The sequence below is a fragment of the Petaurus breviceps genome, unplaced genomic scaffold, assembly GCF_028583685.1.
Source record: "Petaurus breviceps papuanus isolate PSGF00001 unplaced genomic scaffold, PetGlider_PUasm1.0 90700, whole genome shotgun sequence".
In the NCBI taxonomy this organism is placed as follows: domain Eukaryota; kingdom Metazoa; phylum Chordata; class Mammalia; order Diprotodontia; family Petauridae; genus Petaurus; species Petaurus breviceps.
Window position 1 is genome coordinate 394175 of NW_027187315.1, and position 6094 is coordinate 400268.

Genomic DNA, 6094 nt, shown 5'->3' on the forward strand with positions numbered 1-6094 from the left:
TGTCATTTGCAGTTGACAAAAATAGCATTTTTCAAAAACCAAAAAAGTCTCTGTGTTTTCACTTGTATAGTTGTCTATCATGCACATTTTGCAGCTTTCCAATGCCAACAATGTAAGCATGCTACTTCACTGGAAAACGCCAAGCTACCCCAGTAGTGAGGGGCTTTGGTTTTATCAAACATGAGGCTGCTGTGTTTTGTTTTTCCATATGTTGTATCCTTAATCTGGCTCATGATAGACCTATTTCTTAACAAGAACCAAATAATTTTTATCACTGTCTTTTTTTTTTCCCAAGGCAGCTAGGTGGGTCAATGGATAGAGAACTGGGCCTGGAGTTCAAATTAGGCCTCAAACACTCACTAGCTGTGTGACTCTGACCAAGTTTCTTAACCTTTATTTGCTTTACTCCACTGGAGAAGAAAATGGCAAACCACTCTAGTATCTTTGCCCAAAAAAAAGCAAACAAAACCAAAAACCAAAAACAAACAAACAAAAAACAACCCATACAGGGTCATAAAAAGTTGGACATGACTGAATGACTGAATAAGCAAACAAAAATATTGTCATTATTATTCCATTGGCTCAGTTTGCTCATAATGACTATTTCTTCAGTGATTTAAGTCTGTTTTCATTTGTGTGGTGTTGTATAATTCTATTCCTGTAGTTCCTGTGTGTATCTTGGCAGGTACACTTGCAGTTATTTTATACTTTCCGTACATATTTTATATGGAATTTCTCTTTCTATTTCTTCCTGCTGGGCTTTGTTGAAAATATACAGAAAAATTAATGATTTAGAAATGTATTTTATAAATTCTGCAACTTTATTAGTTTTTGCTGTTCATTTGTAGTTGCCTAGATAGGGTTTTCTAAATAGAACATCATCTCAGTGCCAAGAACATCCATTTTGTTTCCTATTTGCCTATGCTTATTCTCTCAATTTCTTTTTTTTCTTCTCGTTGCAATAACTAGCAATCTTAGTACTATATCAAATAATAATGATTATCATGTATTATGCTTTACTCTTGATCTTTTTGGAAGAGTCTATAGTTTGTTTCCGTTAAATATAATGCCAAGAGATGGCTAGGTGGCACAGTGAATAGAGCACTGGCCCTGGAGTCAAAAGGATCTAAGTTCAAATCTGGCCTCAGACACTTAACACTTACTAGCTGTGTGACCTTGGGCAAGTCACTTAACCCCAATTGCCCTGCCTTCCCCCCTCCAAAAAAGAAAAAAATATAATGATAATTCTTGTTTTTAGATAGATATTACTTACTATATTAAGCAAGTACTCATTTATACTTACGTTTTCTAGGGGGTTTTTTTTGGCTTTAACAAGAGTGGATGCTGTAACTTATCAAAAGCTTTTTCTGCATCTATTGATAAGACCAGGTGAATTTTGCTATTCTTGTTATTAATATAGTTGATTGTATTTATAGTCTTCCTGTATTCCTAGTATAAACTCAATTTGATCATAATGTATAATATTTCTGATATGTTGTTGTAGCCTACTTGCTTTGCCTCTCCCTGGTTTAGGAATCAATCCCATATTTTTTTAATGGAAGGAATTTAGTATGACCACTTCTTTTTCTATTTTATTCAAATAGCTAATAATAATATTAGAATTAGTTCTTTGAATGTTTGATGGAATTCATTATAAAGTCTTCTAGTCTTGTGGTTTTTTTCTTTCTTTGGGGATTGACAGTGTTGATATTTATGCTAACTTTAAAATTCAAGCATGGTGATGGCTCTTTTTTATGTAATAAGGTTTTTAGAATTAATTTGTCCTCACACCTCTCCTTCCCCTAACAAACAAACAAACAACCCCCTCAATACAGATCTGTGTAGTCTGGCGAAACAATGTCTGAAAATGTCTTCCTCTACATTTTAGGTTTATCCTCTCTCTCTGTCAGGAGGTAAGTGGCATGTTTTGTTGAATTTTTTTGAATTTGGAGTTTATCTCTGCTTTGATCTGAGTTCTAAAGTCTTTCAGTGTTGTTTTTCTCAGAAGCAGTGCTGAGATAGAAGAGTACAGAAAGAGGTACCCTGAACTCTCCACGAAAACTCCTCCAAAAAGATCTAGAAAATACACCAGATATATACTTGATGGGGAAATCCTAGAAAAAAAAGCACAGTGAGTCATTTTTCCAATTCAAGTTGGCATAGGGAGATGGGGAAGGGGTCTAACCAGGTAGACTCCATAGGGCACTCCAATGGAAGAGAATCCATACCAAGGTACCATGAGGGGAACATGTTACAAGAGACAGCTTTGTTGCCCACTACTCAGTTATGGGTCACAGATCCAGGGCATACTAAAGTGGGGGCCTGCATCTTGGGTTGAAATGCTAGGGAAGGAATGATAGCAGGGACTGTACTTGGAGAGGAGCAAGCTCAAAAGCAGGTAGCAACAGTGTCCTCTAGATACGAGGGACATAACAGGATCTCAGTTTCAGTGTGTAGGGAGTTCTGAAACCTGCAGAGGAATAAGCAGGATAGGAACCCCAAACCAAAAGGAAACCTACAGTCTCATCACTTCGAATGAGCAGAGATTCACAGCTGGCTGATAGTGGACTAGAGATCAGTCCCACACTTTACTTCACCCCTCCTACCAGATCCTCAAAGACCCAAATCAACCTCATAGAAGCATGACAGTTCTCTGAACTACTGGTACCAGGCCAGGGAACTGAAGAACAGAAGAAGCAGGACAGGACAGCAGGAGAGGACACTGGATGTGGGGTGAATCCTGTACCCCACTGAACCTGAGGGAAAGAGTCCAGCACCCAGCTGAGGTCAGAGGATCCTATTAATGTGAAAAGAACATGGACACACGACACACTGTTCATGAGTGGTTTAAAAGAGAAACAAAAATTATGAGAGCAAAGTTCATGACTTGCACAACAAAAACATGGGGGGGGGAGGAGAAGGAGGAGGAGGAGGAACATTAAAAGAAAATATGCTCACGATTTAAGCAAAACATACTAGCCTTGAAGACAGTATGTACAGAGAAAACCTAAGGATGGCAGGACACCAAGAAGAGCAAGATATGACAAGATATTTGAACATCATGATGTTCAAAAGAGAGAGAGAGAGAGAGAGAGAGAGAGAGAGAGAGAGAGAGAGAGAGAGAGCTGCCCAGAATTTCTGAACACAGAGAATGAGATACCAATTGAAGAAATAAAAGAATGCATAGATTGCCTCCAAAAGAAAAGCCCCAAACTCTGAGAAATCCTGTAGCTAAATGTAACAATTCCGTTCAGAAACAAGTCCTGCGAGTGATGAGGAGAAAAATATTCAAATACAAAGGAAAAGAAATTAGAATAATACGGGACTATTCTGGATCCAACAGAAAATGCAAGGAGTGGAATAATATGTGCTGAAGTTCAGTGAATCTACTCTGCAAATCCTAGCCTAACCATAAATGAAAAAGAGAGAGAGAGAGAGGGAGAGAGAGAGAGAGAGAGAGAGAGAGAGAGAGAGAGAGAGAGAGAGAAGAAATAAAACAATCACTATATCCCTGAACAAAGAAATACTTTAATGGAAACTAAGACATATATCCACTCAGTCCTTTCATTTTACATGTAGCCCAGGTTCAGTTCTGGGGCTGTCCTCATTGACTGAGAGAATAAGGAATTTCTATGAATGAGATTACAGATATATTACTTTAATTTTGAAGTATGTAAAAAGTAGAAGTAGCATGGTCCAGAACCCAAGAAACCTTCCTAGTCCTGATAATACCACTGATTCACTATAAAATTTCGGGCAAATAATTTAACTTTTCCTCAACTGTAGAAATGCATGGGTTGTACTAAGATGATCTTTAAACATCCAATTAGTATTTTTTTAAGAGGACCTTGTGATATTGCCATGTTGATGGTGAGCAGTAGAGGGCACTAAGAGCATATGTAAAACTCATAAATAAGCATAACTTTCTTTGAATGTGAGGTCAATGGTTTGCTTTTCACTGTCTCTTAGAACTTGAAAGGACATTCTAGCTCATGTAGTCCATTCAATCCCTTTATTTTATATATAACCCAGGCTCAATAATAGAACATTTGCATAAGGCTCTCTTCATTGACTGAGAGAATGATAATCCATGTGTTCTTGCCTGAAAGGCAGAGTTACTGAAAAAATCTTTGATGTTAACCTTTCCTGGTTGGAGAGAAAACATGTAGTTCCAGACTTTCTTTGGGGAGAAACTCTGAAGAGAGAAAGAACAGACTTTGGAAAACAAAACAAAACAAAACAATCATATAGGATATTAGAGGTGATCCTAATGCTAGAATTCTCTTTGCTCAGGTTCAATGATGGGACAAAGTAAAGCACTTGAACATTGTTGAATAGTTAACAAAAGGAGATTTACTTTGATGCAATAGAACAAGCATATGTTTATCTGGATGTGTCCATATTGAAACATATATGGTCAGCAGGCCAAGATATGGCAACTTATGTGTTCTTCTGAAATCCACTAAGTCAGAGAGCCTCTGGTGTATCAGCAATGCAATATTCACAATGCCAATGGAAATTATAGAAATGCTGATGTAGTTATCAATCACAAAATATATCAGGCTTTCTATATGGGGGAATAAGCTAGAACATTTATTCAAATACCCAAAAGACTGAGTCCCTAAACCAGAAAGTCAAAGCCATCAGAGTAGTTATGAAATTGGCACGGGCAGATAAAGTAGAAAGCACCCACATTCTCAAGCCTTTAAAACAGAACAGGCTACCTCAGGCAAAGGTCCTCCTCTCCCCACTCACAGCAACCACCCAGCGTCCAGGAAGTGCGCTCCCAGCAGCTCCAGCCCTTGGAAGTCCTCAGCAGGAATCCTTAGCAGAAATTCTGGCTGACTCAAAAAGGCATTCACACTTCCGCTGCCACTGCCTCTGCTTCTGCTGCCGCTGTCACTGACACTGCTAGCCACTGCAGGAGCTCTAGCTTGGCTTCCGCTTCCTCTTGCTCCTCCCCTTCCTTCTATGTCAGCAAGTCCAATGGGGCATGGAAGATCTTTAAATCCCATAACCCTTACATTCGGCCCCAAGATCTTTCATGCCCCTTACTTGGCAAAAATACAGTAGGAATAACTGGTGACAACAAAATTTCACAACAATATAACAAGAATAGCACACAATAAACACAGAAAACCATATTTTAGGGTGGGGTTTGAGCACAAGCTCCTCATCATTCCCCCCACCCCAAACAAATGGGACCCCAAAATCTTGTGGTAAGGGGTGAAGGTCTCTTCTTCCATGGCTACTTGCTGCTGAAATCAGATGTAGAGCTCTTCCTGTCCCAAGGGGTACCATTTGAGAGGTCAGTTCTTAATATGCTTGGTGCCAGGTCCAAGGGTGACACATCACAGTTGTAGACAGGGGGTGACATCCAGCTTAAGCTATCAGGGATCTACAGGTGGAGGGTACCAAGCCTGCGGAAACAAATCTAGCTAACAAGGTAAACAGACAAAAAGACCAGAAGAAGCAAAGAGACAATAACCGGATTATTGTAGCCTCACTCAAGGTAGAATAAATGAGTTAAGGGTACAATTTTGTAATCGTCTTCTCCAGAATAAACAATAGTTACAGTGTTATCCCTCCCATGTGCTATAATCTCTGCAGCCTTTGGAACATCATCTGGCTTCCGTTTTACCCATACTTTAGCTCCTGATTTTATTCTATCAGTAGAACCAAATCCTTCAGTTCCTCTGACAGTTATTTTGGAAGGAGGGTCAGTTTTTACAAGTGGTATTGTTTTACAAGGAACGATAATCACTTGAACTATCCTATCATTTTTATGAATCTGTATGGGCCCTTCACCTAAATTATGGAATGTTACAACAATTTCTCCTTGATAATTAGAATCTATTACTCTAGCCAATACATGTATTCCTTTGGCTGCTAATCCTTATTTGGGTAAAATCTGTCCAAAATGATTTTTAGGAATTCTTATGCATATCCCAGTGGAGATTTTTCTTATTTCATTTCTGTCCATCAGAGAGCCTCTGGCTGCACATAGTTGGGACTGTTCTTGTGTTTCAGAGACCAGAAAATTGCATCAGGGAAACAGGGGTCAATCAGGTCCCTGGAATACTTTCTCCTTTTA